Here is a 15,409-nt window from a genome sequence, read left to right as displayed (position 1 = left end):
TGTTTTTGATGTGTTGGAGAAGTGATCTTTTCTATTTACGGATGAGTAGCTTTTCCTTGCATTTCAGTTGCTCAACACTTAGTAGGGTAGAGCAGCAGTCTTCATCATTAAATGACTTGCTTTTGGATAGTATCAAAACACACAGTTTAGGCCTTCAGAAAGAGAAGTCTAAGAGTGGAAGGAAGGGCACAGTAGAATGATTGTGTGTAGGTTTCTTTGTTCTGATACACCTTTAAAATGGTTCACTTGGCCTCTATTTGCCTTATAAATAACAGTCTTAGAATTGAAAGTGTAGCTAAGCCAAGAACTGTCAGGTCTAGCCCTAAGCCAAATTCAGACTACTAAGCCATCAAAAGCACTATCTCTAGAGTACTCTGCTTACCAGACTCTCTCTATGCCAGGTAGTATGCTAAGATTTTCATACACTGCCACCGAATCGTACAACAATCCTCAATGCTGATGGTTCTCAAACTTTAGAGTTCATCAATATCTCTGGAATATCTTATTAAAATACAGATTTCCAGGTCTCAGATCCAGAGATTCTAATTCAGTATGTCTGGGGAGAAGTCCAATAATTTGCATTTCTAATAAGATCCTGGGTGATTGATGCCTTTGGGACTGAGAGCACACTTTAATAACCACTGTATGTTATTAAAGGTTCAATAACTTACATCATAAAGAATTTCCTATTTTTCTTTTTCTCTGGGTGCACAAATCTGGGGAAATAATTTGTCCATATCTTTGTGGATTATAAATCTCATAAACTTGTATTCATTCTATTCAGTAGTATTAAAAATTGGTTAAATATCAGAATCACCAAGGAAACACATTTAAAAATGCTCGTGTCCAAATTCCAACTCACAGCAATTCAATCAGAATCTTGGGGATAGGAGACAGGGAGTGAGGAGGTCTGGCACCAGTACGCCTATAAAACCTAGGTGATTCTAATGTGCAGCCAGGATTGAGAAACTTCCATTTGGCCACAGACTGAATGAAAAAATATGTAATGCCTGTTAATTAAAAATAACTGTCAAGAATTCTTTACTGCCTTTAAAAGTCATAATGTATAAAAAGAATGCTCACAATGAGATCTTAGATGACGACACAAAAAAGGTTTAGGTTGCTGATTACCAACTCAAATTCACAGCCTAATTTCCAGCTCCAAATGTTCTATCTAAACCTATGCTGCATGAGTCTGTTCTCTCACTGCTACAAAGAACTGCCTGATTATGGGTAATTTATAAAGAAAAGAGGTTTAATTGACTCACGTTTCTGCTGCCTTGACAGGAAGCATAGCTAGAGGGCCTCAGGAAACTTACAATCGTGGTGGAAGGTGAAAGGGAAGCCAGCACTTCTTACATAGCAGCAGGAGAGAGACAGCATGAAGGGGGAACTGCCATACACTTTTAAACCACCAGATCTTGTGAGAACGCACTATCACAAGAACAGCATGGGGGAACCTCCCCCGTGATCCAATCACCTCCCACCAAATCCCTCCCTTGACATGTGAGGATTACAATTTGAGATGAAATTTGGGTGGAGACAGAGCTAAGTCATATCACTATGTCTTCTTCACACTCACGTTATAAAAGGATTCCTGGGCCCCCTTTTATACTTCATCAGATTCAGTTACATCATGGGAAAATTTCAGAGCATCAGAGAGTATCAGAACTGAACAAAATCTCAGAGATCATATTATCAAACAGAGGCCCTGGGTGATTGGCGTGACTGGGTCTCAGACCACACTTTGAGAACCACAACGTGTTACTCCTGCTTTGGACCCACAAGATTAGAAAGGTTCAATAAACTATGTCACAAAGAAGCTACATGAACAGTCCAAAATGTCCCAACAAATTAGTCTTAAAAAGTACAACTGTCTGTCCCTTCCAAATATATCATTCTTTACTCTGTTTCTCTAATAGAACTTAGACATAGTGGGGCACAGGTTGACGAGTATCCTGGGAGGGTCAAAAGGAACAAAAAAGAATAGTAGAATGTTTTTGTTATTTAAGAAACAACTTGAAAAGATGGACTCTATATTGAAAGCATGAAAAGGCAGATGATTAAAAGCCCTCATGATAAGCGCATAATTATCTGCTTTATTTAGATCAATTATTAAGTCAGACCAAAGTTTTCAGTTCTTTAAACTCAACCATCAAAGGGTCCTTACTGCATTCCTTAGAGAGGAGCTCACATTTTCAGAAGACATAAAGAAATGGGCAAATGTCTCGAAAACAGATACAAATACGATAAAAGGGGAAGAAATGGGTCTTTTGGAGAGAGGCATAACTAACCGATATAGTTTCAGTGAAAAACTCCTAATTACTCACCTAAATCAGACTAAAAGTTTAAGAGAATTCTGACTTAGAGCTCATCATTTTAGTAGACAAGTAAACAAGGGAAAATGCCTCTAAGTTGTTGTGAAAATAAGTTCAGCTTTAGAGAGAAGGCAGAATTCTCAAGTTTAAGAAAAATGGGAAAACAAAAAGAACTATATTTATATGAGTGGAAGAAGGGGGAAGGAGATCTTTTCCATTCTAACAGATTTCTGAAAACAATGAAACAATGAAAGAGCATGGGGCTTTGATTCCTAGGTGGTGACCCTTCTGCAGAAAAGCCCCTGGATCAAATGAGCTGCAATATCTTCCGGCCAGCAGAGCTAAGCTGTAGACCTTCATATTAGTGCATGCCCTGTCCTCTTTGCCTTGCCTCCCAGATTCTGTGACCTACAGGGAAATTGCAACTCACCTCCCAGACTCTGAGACATATAGGCAAGCTTTGGAAAAAAAAAAAAAGCCATCCAGCAATTGGCAGTAATATGTCAAATCTAAAATGGAAACGTTCAGTTTTAGAAATGGTAGAGTGGTTATAGACACGTGCTTTCAGACCTGGTCCCTCCGTACTCCTCCACTTATCATCCAAATCCTACCTACATACAAAATATATTTATGCCTCACTTTTCATATAAAACCATTTATTCAAAGTTATGTAGCTGGTGAAATATAGAACAGGAAATGGATTCTCACTCTCTTGGAGAGACGCTGAGAAGTTATCTTGCTTGATTTGCTCCATGTGAAACCAAATCATTCAGCTAATATTCAGAAGGTTTTTGCTGTGTGCCAGAGGTAGCACCAGGAAGCAGTTAAACAAGGAGTTGGACAAATCAAGTATTCCATCTCTGATTCCCAAACACTACTTTCTGCCAATTTACTTCAGAAAACAGCCTGTTAGGCATATCGTTAACTCGAAAAGGGAGTGAGGAAAAACTCCAGGACCTAGCTATGCGTATTTTCTCAAGCCCTCCCTTTTATTTACTCTGCGGCACTGAGAAGCAGGGATGGTTAGCTGGGACCAGCTGAGCCACCTCCACTGTGGTGACCCTAGCACTTGCGACAGTCAGATAGGAAAGGCATCCACCTAAGGCAGAGTTTGTTTATCCCTTCATGAAACAAATGCCCCCATCAGAGGGTGAAGACAGCAAGAATTTACCTGCAAAGTAAGTAAATTACTAGTGGAGGGTAGAAAAACACATGGAAACAATTCAATTCTGATCATCAAGAAAGTTTGGATTCATTTACTGTTGTAGAAAAAGAAAACAAAGAAAGCATCACTCTCTTCTTCATCTTTTATCCCCATATAAAACCCACACACACATCCAGAGATTTAGATAGCAGCCCTTTTTGCGCCTTATGTACAGTTCTATCATAGCATCCATAATACTCGATTGTATTTGTGTGTTATGATCACTCCCTCCTGGTTAGAACTGAAGCTTCTTACAAGTAGAGTCCACTCATGATTTCTCTTTATATACCCACCCCTAGTCACAGGTCTGGGCCAGAACATCCTCAGTAACTGTAGGTTGAATGACTGAAAAAGAAGAAGCCATTCAATTCCTAAACTGATGTTTTAAAAAATGATCTGGTGTCGGCCAGGTGCAGTGGCTCACGCCTGTAATCCCAGCACTTTGGGAGGCCAAAGAGAGCAAATCACAAGGTCAGAAGTTTAAGAACAGCCTGGCCAATATGATGGAACTCTGTGTCTATAAAAAATACAAAAATTAGTCAGGTGTGGTGGAGCACACCTGTAATCCTAGCTACTGAGTAGGCTGAGGCAGGAGAATCTCTTGAACCTAGGTAGTGGAGGTTGCAGTGAAATGAGATTGCACCACTAAACTCCAACCTGGGCAACAGAGCAAAACTCTGTCTCCAAAAAAAAAAAAAACCTGGTGCCTTTGACCAGTACTTCTAAAATGTCAATGTTCCAATCATCAGGGAATCTAGATAAAATGCAAACTCTGATTCAGGCCCACACTGGGGCCTGAGATTCTGCATTTCCAACATGCTCTCAGGTGCTGCTGACATAGACTCACGGGCTGTACTGGCAGTGACACGGTTCTAGCTTCCTCTAGCTGGAAGTTATTGCTTCTCCCACTTTGTTGAGGGGAGAATTTTTGGTGGTTGGAGGAAAATCTAAATATTAAGGTAATTTTAAAACCATGTAGATACTCCTCAAATTAATCACATTTTAAATTATGAAATCAAAAGAGATTGGGTTGGAATACACACACACACAAGGTGAACAATTTTTAATCAAGGTGAGTAGAGTATAAGTCTCAAGTAAAGACAGTTATTCATTTCCATTAATAGTAACTGGTGGCTGGGCATGTGGCTCATGCCTGTAACCCCAGTATTTTGGGAGCCCAAGGTGGGCAGATCATGAGGTCAGGAGTTCAAGACCAGCCTGGCCAACAGGATGAAACCCCATCTCTAATAAAAATACAAAAATTAGCTGGACATGTTGGTGCGTGCCTGTGATCCCAGCTACTCAGGAGGCTAAGGCAGAAAAATTGCTTGAACCAGGAGGCAGAGGTTGCAGTGAGCAGAGATCAAGCCACTGCATTCCAGCCTGAGTATCTCAAAAAAAAAAAAAAAAAAAAGTTTGAAGGGAAAATAGTACAAAATCTTAAGTCCAAAAACTTAAAACACAAACCTCAGCTCTACCCTTTACTTCAGGCAAGGCAATTCTATAATTGCAGACTCAGTCTTCCTCACCTATGAAATGAGATAATCATAGTACTTCAAGCTGTGAATCAAAGCAGCTAAAACAGTAACTCTGAACCTTTTTTGACCACAACCTAGAGTAAAAAATATATTTTATATAATGAGGTAATACTGCTATCTAGATATGTATATGTACATGTATATTAGAACAAAAAGGTTTCATGAAACCATACCTACTATATATATATATATATATATATATATATATATAAAACACACATTGAAATGTTCTATTTATTTAAAAAAATATATTGGTTGTGACCCACTAAATTGACTGTGACCCAGAAATAGGTCTCAATTTACGTTTTGAACATCACTGAGCTAAATGATATGCAAGCGACTTGTACAATATCTACATTATACATGACAATTCTTTCTTTTCCCTTATGCACAAGAGGGCAACTCAGTCCAAACTCCATCACTCAGAGGAGGAGACCAAGCTCCCCGAAGAAGTTTCCTTAAAGAGAAAAATGAGAGAGTAAAACAAATGTAGCATCAGTGATGATCTCCACAAGGCAATGGAATTATCCCACAGCTATAATGTACACCTCAGAGACTACAGGCAATTTATTATGAAGCTAAATAACTGAAGACTTCCCTTATAATTTCAATTTCAACTCCATGTTCAATTTGCATCAAAATATGTGTGCTATCAATAAAACTGCACCAGAAAACACCTTGAGTGAAATATTTTTAAATGAAGCATTCAAGGCTTAGGACAACATATATAATGTTATCATTTGTTTAATAATATATATACATATACATATGTATTATAGATTATCTTTTAAGTGGCGTCCCAAAATATTGATAATGGCAAGTTGCCTCTATGAAGCTAAATTTTGCAACTGAGGAAACAAAGTGGAAGGGAAATACTCTCCATTATACAAATTCTTAACCTGTCATTATTTTACCCATTTATAATTTTAAAATAACGCATATACACAAAACAGAAATGTTCAGTTCCTGAAAATGTGTCATCTCCAAATGTTCAGTTGAGTAATGTTTTAAAAAACCAACAGGAAATGCATTGTGGCAAAAGCCAAGAGAAAAATTGAGGATACATCCCATTTAATGCATCTCTTCTCAGCCTTCTCAACCTATTTACAGTGCACTGGTTGGAGCTAACAATATGAAAGCAATTGCACTGATTTGCTCAACATGCTATTTCTTTTTTTTTTTTTTCCTGAGACGGAGTTTCACTCTTGTTACCCAGGCTGGAGTGCAATGGCGCGATCTCGGCTCACTGCAACCTCCGCCTCCTGGGTTCAGGCAATTCTCCTGCCTCACCCTCCTGAGTGGCTGGGATTACAGGCATGCGCCACCGTGCCCAGCTAATTTTTGTGTTTTTAGTAGAGACGGGGTTTCACCATGTTGACCAGGATGGTCTCGATCTCTTGACCTCATGATCCACCTGCCTCGGCCTCCCAAAGTGCTGGGATTACAGGCGTGAGCCACCATGCCCAGCCTTCAATATGCTATTTCTATTAGAGATGAAACCTTTCAACTCTTTTCCTGTCCCACTCTGCTCTTCTCTCTGATAAGTAAGAGTTATTAATTTGACTAACATGGCTACTACTGTAGAAGTCTCAGTTTTAGAAGGCAATACCCAGGAAATATCCTTCTTAAATCTCCTTCCTGCTTCAGTCCTCTGAGCATCTGGCTTCCAGGACAGACCACCTGGAATGTTGTCTAGAGCATTCTTCTTGACTCTGAAGCAAAGGATCAGAATGTCAAGCCAGGTCTTCAGGAGCTACAGCTAACTGAGTATGTTGACTTCCAAGATACAGTGGTGTGAGGAAGACATGGGATAAAAAGTCCTACTAACTCCTAGAGCCAAAGCCTCCATACATCTCAGTGGGATCACAGACCTCTGTCTCAGAGGGAGAGCAAGCACTTATGGAGCTATTAATAAAGCAGCACCTGGATTCTCATTTTGCTCCCATTTCTGCAGTGTGAAACTCCTTTGAGAACTCTCTGGGAGAAGTGATAATTATCAGGGCAAGGTTTGGCCATTCCATGTTCTCTGTCCTCATTGCCATCAAAATAGCACAATATATTTCCCTTGAATGACATATCTTCCTCTGTAAATAAGAAGATATGTGACCTTGACTTTAACTTTAATTTTATCTAGTTACCATGCTAGATATCCTTAAACTTCAGGATAACTTTAATATTTTTAGTTGTCATGCTAGATATCCTTCAACTTCAGGTTCTTATTATATGTTAGAAAAATTAACTTTTCTATTTTTCTTCCATTTTTATTTTCTGCTATTTAACTAGAAAACAATTGATTAATCATGATAATACTTAATTTTCTAACAAATTAATTTAAAAGGAAGGACTAAGATTAAAAATATTGATGAAACACAGAATTGCTGATGGTATAGGGAAACCAGTATTCTCATATGCTACTGCTACTAAACTTTTCTCAAGAAAATTTGGCAAGAGGAATCGAAAGCCTTAAAGATACTTATAAGCTTTAATTCAGCAATACCACTTTTAATAAATTATCCTACCAAAGAAGTAACTTAACATGCAGAGAAGCATGTCAAGAAATCTTCATCACGAAGCAACTTAATGCAAAAACACAGAATGTTCATTAACATAGAACTGGTTGAAAAATAAATTTCAATCGTACAATGGGAAATTGTGTGGTCAACAAAATGATGACGTTGATCTACATCTAACATCTATTTATTCATCGAGTGCCATCTGTATACCATACATTATTCTAGACCCTAGACAAAATAAAGCAAACAAATAGAACAAAGTGTGCTCCTCTACCCACCCACGTAGAACTTACACTCTAACAGGAGAAGAATGTTTAAAAAGTAAATAAAACATACTGAACATCAAATGGTGATAAGGAGTATAAAGAAACGCAGGGCAAGGAAGAGGGCTGGGACAGCTAGGGTGGTAGCGGGTGCTGCAATTTTAAAGAAAAAAATAATTGAAAATGGCCTCACCACGGTGATACTTGGACAAAGATTCACATTTAGTAAGGGAGTAAGTATTGGCGTATCTGGGAGAAGAACATAAAAAAATTGCTTCTCATATTTTATCATGTAAGAAACAAAGGAGGCTACTGAAGAGTGCTTATAATATGGTCCCAATTTTATACAGGCCTGTATGTTAACACAGGTTGTCTATGGCTAAAGAGATGACAAGCACTGTTTTTAATTTTTTCTCCTTTTGGCTTAATTATTATACAATAAGTGAATTATAGGCACACATTTTTTTAAAAACCAAAAATAAGATACTTTAAAATGAATCGCAGAATCTACTCAAACCCAGAGTTTCATTTTAATGCATCATTATATGTACTCAAGCCAAATTTTAATGTCCCTGTCATCTTTCTAAATAACTTAGCTTGAAATGCTCTTTGAGATTCTCAAATTAAAAGCAAGAAGAATTATCTTTAAAGTAGATGACGTCTCCCTGATTTTAAATTGGACAGTTTCGCTCCATATTTAGCTAATATGGAATATATCTGAGACTTTGAGTCCTCTTTTACAGTCACAAATAAGTGCCCTGTACAAATGTGAGACACCTCAGTGTATAGCATGAGATACAAGCGTTCTGTAATTCTTTATCATGCAGTGGTTTCCATTTGTTAGATAACAAATTCAATTTATCAGTAGAAAACATTAAATGGATTGCAAACACTATGAAATCAGGATGATAGTCTAGTTCTGCAAATTGTCTAGAACCGACTGGCACTTTTGAATCTACCAAGTGTCATTTGTTACAAAAACATAGTAATAGCTACCCAAACAACAAGCCACACCATATATTTTTGACTTCCAAAGATAAGCATTCAAAATAAATAGGGCAATGAGTTGAGCTTAATGCATCAATCTTCTATCAGCTACTGAGATATCTTTATCTCCAATGAGAAAAAGCAAAATTACCTCAGTTTAAAAACGAAATAAAAATCTAAAAATTCATGTGATGGACAGAAAATGAGGCAACATCCCAGAAAAACAACAACAAAATGCCTTAATTTGCCACTAAAAACAAAGAAGCAGGCAAACAAATATCAATGTGCTGACAGAATATTCCAAAAATATCCCTTTCCCTTAGGGTTGGGACATTACCCTGCAGTGACCATTGAGGCCAGAAGCTTACCACCCCTCCAAAGACAGTCACGGTGCCTGAGGAAGCCTCGTTTCACAATAAAAACACTTTAAATAGGTCATTTCACTTATTTCGCCACTGCTGTCTTTGGCTATAGAAGGAACCATCCTCATCTTCAATGACAATGCATTGTTCCTTCCTGCGGTAGCTCTATTACAACCAATATTCTGCTCTTTCTTAGCTTAATTAAATAACTATTGGTTTCCCCTACCAGACTAACAGCTCCTTGAGGGCAAACTCTCTGTTTTACAAGTCTCTACATAAAGCATATATAACACATGAAATACTCAGTAAATAGTAATATTATTGCTATAAATTATTAGTGGTACAAAACTACATATATTAAGTTGAATATAACTCTGATAGAATGAACACATGAACTTTTCCCATGGTCAACTCTGTCACTTTCAAATATTGACATAAGGTCAACACTGTACTACTATACCAGTAGGTCACAGGTCCTCCATGATACCAACAGCTAGACAGTGAATAACCTGTCTTTAAGCAGCCATTAGTTAGGTTACTTGTTTGTTTCGACATTATCTTACTGAGGGTATGTCTTCAAAGTTCAGGAACTGAGTCCTCATCCTTAAGTCACCACCTGGTTATGAGGGCACCCTAGCCTCCAGAACTGTTGCGACCATCTGTACTGTATTGATCTGCAACAAAAGATCTGTTGATAAGTCTTAACAGTATATATGTATCCCACATAGTATACAGAGACTTTTAAATCTTCTTTTTAATTCAACAAAAGAGAGACGGGGATAAAGAAAGAGCAGAAAAATGAGGGAACAGGAAAAATACATGTCATAGACAGAATCTGAAAATGCTTATACTTGAGGTGTTAAAACACATTTGACTTTTAACCAGGGGCATGTACTGGAATCTCCTGGGGCACTTTCTTCCACCACATACACCCAGACTTCACTCTAGAATTCTTAATCCAGAATCTTTGGGGCTTGGACCCAAACAAGAACCTTGCAAAGCTTCTTCAATGATTCTGGTATATAGCGCTGGTTAAGAATCACTGACCTCCTGGAAAAACAAAGACTGAACAACCCTCTGAAATTAAAGATGAGTACGGTGACAAAACAATAAAATGCAAGATGTGATTCTGGATAGAATTCTAGACCAGAAAAGAGAAATCACTAGGACAATCAATGAAATCTAAACAAGGTTTATGTATTAGCAGGAAGTACTATGTCGGTGTTTACCTCATTTTGGTAACTCTACCATGGTTATGTAGGATGTCAATACTTGGGGAAACTGGATGATCACTAAATGACTATCCTTTATACTATCTTCAGTCTTTCTGCAGGGGTCTCAAATTATTTCAGAATGAAAAGTCAAAATGTATTTCTCCTATTTTAAGGAAAAAGTAAGTCATTGAACTAGTCCAATAACTTTTTTAACAGATGGATAAATTTTCCACCAATGTGGTATAGAGAAACCGTCAAAGAGTGTAGAACCACATCAAGCAACCCACTGTGACCCCAAATAGCCTAACTTCTAGCTAAGCACACATTTACCATCGCACATGGCAGAGTTAATGTGAGAAACTGAGACTTCTTGGGAATGATGAAAAAACCCACTCTACCCCTACAAATTCAACAGACTATGAAAAAGAGAACAGGATCTTACTATGTAGGAGACTTGGAATAGATGAGCAGGCACATGTAAAATATCTCCAACAAAATCCAGGCTGAATGCAGCATGGCTAGGCTGGTAATCCTACCTCGATGATCAGCAGCAATGAAACCCCATCAAACTTCCTTTTCCCCAATGTTGGGGCCCATTCTCTTGCTTCAAGAGAATCCCCGAAGACAAGGACAGCTACATGAGGCCAGGGGCCTTCTGTGATTCCTCCTGTATTCATCTTTTATGCACAAACGACTTCAAATTCTTCTCACTGAGAAATTCTTGTTACTATTTATATAAAATGATGCCAACCATTACTCACTCTCCTTCAACCCTGACATTTATTTCATCAAGTCTGAAGCTTAGCAAATGCATAAATGCTTTAAAAATAATCAAATAGAGACACTCATTTCATTTCAAGGTGGTTGTTTTTTGGCATGTGTTTTTTTCTCCAAAGGAATACTGGAGCTGACAGGTACTTGCTCTAAAAATTTACTTCACCACCTGCTAGCTGAAATATTGCTTTCATGGATTTATATTGTATTAAAAGGTCACTGGCTGTTTAAGTCTTAAACAGTTTTAATCATTCTAAAAGTCTCTTAACAGTAAGAAAAGGAAGCTCAGAACAAACAGCAGCAGGGACTCTAATTAAAAGGGCCAATTCATCTAATTTTATTTGGGGTTAATTATTCAGGATTCACTCTTTGATGTGTAAGGAATAGCAATTAGTAATTTTAGTGATTTGAGAATCATTGGAGGTGTAATCAGTTAAAATGAGTGAGTGTTTACAACACAAGATGGTGAATTAGTCTCTCTCAGCTGGAGAACAGGAACATTAGTCTCCAAGAGATCAAGGCTAAGGATTTGAGACCCCAGTAATAACAGTCACTTCAAAATAAAACACATGTCAACAGCCACCTAGCACTCTGTTTACTCTTAGCTGAGGCAAGGCACAGAAGCCTCACGAAACTGCCTTTATCCACATCTTGATTTTTTGCCGCTGTCCCCAACCACTTCCCTGTATCTGGCTCTTGCCACCACGATAACCATAAATGCATTACATTAAAAAAGCAATTCTAAATGAATACACTATTTATAAGTAGCATAAGACCCAAAATAATTGCGGTGCTCATTGATTTCACCTCTGAATTTCTGACTGCTGAATGAGCATCACCAAATGAACCTATAGCTCAGTGCTCAAATCTGAATTTAGATAGGATAACCCACAGACCTGCTAAGCTCCTCTTGTGTGCTCTATTTTCCTATTTACTTCATCACAATTCTCCCGATCACAAAGGCTGCAAACACGTTTCCTTTCTGTCTTAACCACCCACTCTGAATAGAAACAAGCTATATTAAATTACACCAAAATTTTCTAATTCATTTTCTGTTCTGCATCTCCATTACCACCAAAATAACTAATGCATAGTTACCTCATATCTAGATTAAAGAAATAGCCTAAATAGTCAACATTCTTCCTAAGCTAGGTTTTTCCAATGTATTTGATACGACTGTTTCCAGGTTAAAAATATCATGGCTCTCTTTGAATAGCCAAAGCAATCTTGAAAAAAGGACCAAGCTGGAGGACACTCACTTCCTGATTTCCCAGCTTATCACAAAGCTACAGTAATCAAAACGGTGTGGTCCTGGCATAAGGACAGACATGGAGACAAACGGAACAGAATATAGAGCCCAGAAGTAAACTCTCTAATATGTGGCCAGTAGATTTTATGGCAGTTATGCTGAAGTTTTAGAGCACTGTGGTTTGAGAGTATTGCAAGCTTGGTAAAAACGTCTGTTCTGGGCCTCCCATTTGACAAGACCTCATTCTGAAAAGGAGGAATCATCTAATTGGATGGGCCTCTTATGAGGCAATAGAGAGAAACTTGGCAAGCTTTGTTGTCAAAGTCTGTCAACATGTTCTGGAATGTACTGGTGAGTATGTATCCTTTGAGATTACTACTGCAAACAGTAGCACTGGACATTTTATATTTCAGAATGCTGACTTTTGCTAAGCCACATATCCAGTAATATGCCAGAATGTTTCCTCTGGCTTCCTGGACACCAAGACTTTGCTCACACCTCTGTCTCCATTAAGACTCTCCTCTCCATCATTTCTTAATATCTGAACCCAAGCTATTCTTGGAGGCCCATGTTGCCTGCCCAAGTCACCCTGCACTGCTGTCCTTTGCCACCAGACAAAAGCATCTTCCCACCTTCAGCCCTCTATACTAACTTTAGAGCACCTATCAAGGTAGAGCGTATGGAAAATTCACGAGACATTTACCTCACTAAACTGTGTGCTCCTTGAGAGCAGACTTCATGTATGAGTTATCCTTCTATCCCAAAAGAACCTCTTGCAATGCCTCACAGAGTTGAGATGGAAAAGATCTGGGAAAATATTTCCTGAGTGGATATATGCAGGAATTTTTGACAACAACACCCATAAATCCTAGCACAATAAATTAGTCTTTAAAGGAAGATCGAGAAACTGAGTGGCTACCAATTTCAAAATGCGTGTGTATGTGGTTTATGTGTGCATACGTGTGTGTGGTGTGTGTGTATGTGTGTGAGAGAGAGAGAGAGAGAAAGAGAGATTGAAAGAGACAGACTCAGTTGAACATCACCATGGGGATGATCTCTGCAAAAGGAATACCCTTAATCAGTGCTACAGTTAGGTAATGTACATATATTAAAAAAAATAGCCCTATGACATTAAAATGTGTAAGTTTTTGTCCAGTTGGAACCATTCACTTGATGTATGTGAACTTAGGGAAATCATGAGACTCTTGAGTCTCGATATTTTTGTTTGTAAAATGAGAGCAACAGCACTTACATTTTACACTGCCAGGGTTATGTAAACCAAGGTACTTAAATTTAGAAATACAATACCCTGGTTTTCTTCAGATTGTATAAATCTTTTGCCTTTTACTAAATTTAAAAATATCATTAAAACAATAATGACCTAAAAAATATAAATTATTCTTTATGTTACTTACCCAAAAACACATTCTTCACAAGCACTTAGAAGCTCAAATATAAAACAGAGTTAAGTATTTATTGAATAGATGCTTTACTGTTAACATAGCTCTCAGCACACCAGGGTTCCAAAGAGTTAGGGGTAAAAGAAAGAGAGGGAGTGAGAGGAAAGCATAAGACCATAACTAAAACAAGAGCAAAACAAAGTCCTAGCAGCCAAATAAACAAATATTGTGTTCTCCCTGGAATGTTTAAAAATCTTGGAAAGGAACTGCATAAGGAGCCTTGAGGCAGTACTGGCTTGGCACATCAAGCCCTTGTGCAACTGATTAACCCGACATTTCCCTGGGTAGGGGAGTACTACTAGGTCATTTTTTTTCTTTAATGGACAAACTGTTCTCGAACAATTTGCAAGACATAAACAAGCTATTGTAACATACCAATCAAAGAGGGTAGTTTTGTCCTCAAAATCTGATGATATAACCAATTCAAAACAACCACCACCACCACAACCAGGCAGTCAAACAAACATATCCCAATTCCTTCTGCCTAGTTCTGGAGGGGCTCGTCCTTACCCGCTTTGATGTATAAACACACAGTCCCACATCTGCAATGGTTAAGTCCCAGATCAATAGTAAAGTTTAAACGACCTTCAAAATCTATTGGATGCTCTTCATCCAAGAATTTAATGCTTTTTGAATTAAAATACAGAGTTCAAAATATAAAGGGTTCTCTTGAAAAATCAACTTTTGTCTCTAATGAAGGACTCCATAAAAAAGTCAGTCCTTGTGTTTTGTTCACTCTGCTTTCCTCACTTCCTCAGATCAGTAGGTCATGTGATAGCAGACAGTCCCAAATTGCAAAATTTGGTGACGTGTTCTGGGCAGAAGTTCAGGCACCTTTTTATTTTAGCAGACCAGGTCGGCCGGCCCAAAGACATAATTTAGCTGAATGAGGAACTCGTTCCCTCCTCCTGCTTCATTTGGCCAGGTGCCTCAGAAGGTCTTTCAGTCTGGAGTGTAAAGGATTTATTGCTCCCTTTTATTCTCCCAGCAGTAGTTCCAGTTCGCTGAGTTTCAAGTTCAGTGAGCTCAGCCTTGGCATTCAAGGATATCCTTATGTCTCATCCTAAAGAGCATTTGTCCCAGGTCCATTTGCCAAAGACATGGTGGCAGTCCCCCTCCTAGCACTTGAGTCTGCCATATAATGCTTCTTATAAACAGGTCCGTCCAATCACTTGAGTTCCTTCTTCAAGCATTAGTGGCACTTCCTAGGCTTAACTGACACCAATGGCACAATTTTATAAACTCACAGAATAATCATATTAGATGGGAATTAGAACAGAATAAAGAGGTCCGCTAGTCTATAGGTCTGCAAGCAACAGCCAAATAGCCAAATCCAGACAACCTCCTGTTTTTGTAAATAAACATTTTTTGGAACACAGCCAAGGTCATTCATGTACTTATTGTCTGTGGCTGTGTTTGCATTCCAGTGGCAGAAATGAGCAGTTGTGACAAATAACATATGGCCGACAGAGACTCAAATATTTAGTTACCAGATTTAGAGAAAAGTTTGCCAAACCTGATCTAGTC

The 15,409-nt window shown here is 38.3% G+C and overlaps 1 protein-coding gene across 7 annotated transcripts in view; it reads right to left on the bottom strand.

Annotated features, from left to right (window-relative positions):
* LPP (LIM domain containing preferred translocation partner in lipoma) overlaps positions 1 to 15,409 on the bottom strand; it is a 725,954-nt gene that overhangs the window by 397,979 nt on the left and 312,566 nt on the right. The window contains exon 1 of one of the 7 annotated variants that reach the window (XM_012470878.3): positions 14,393 to 14,507. The exons of the other annotated variants lie outside the window; for them this stretch is intronic. The gene's annotated coding sequence lies outside the window, so the exon portion shown is untranslated. Of the gene's footprint in view, positions 1 to 14,392; positions 14,508 to 15,409 lie in introns of those variants that run through there. 7 annotated transcript variants of the gene reach the window in all.

The sequence above is a fragment of the Aotus nancymaae genome, unplaced genomic scaffold, assembly GCF_030222135.1.
Source record: "Aotus nancymaae isolate 86718 unplaced genomic scaffold, 86718_ANA_hifiasm-v0.15.2.pri h1tg000067l, whole genome shotgun sequence".
Classification (NCBI taxonomy): Eukaryota; Metazoa; Chordata; class Mammalia; order Primates; family Aotidae; genus Aotus; species Aotus nancymaae.
This window is presented reverse-complemented; position numbering and strand designations above follow the sequence as displayed.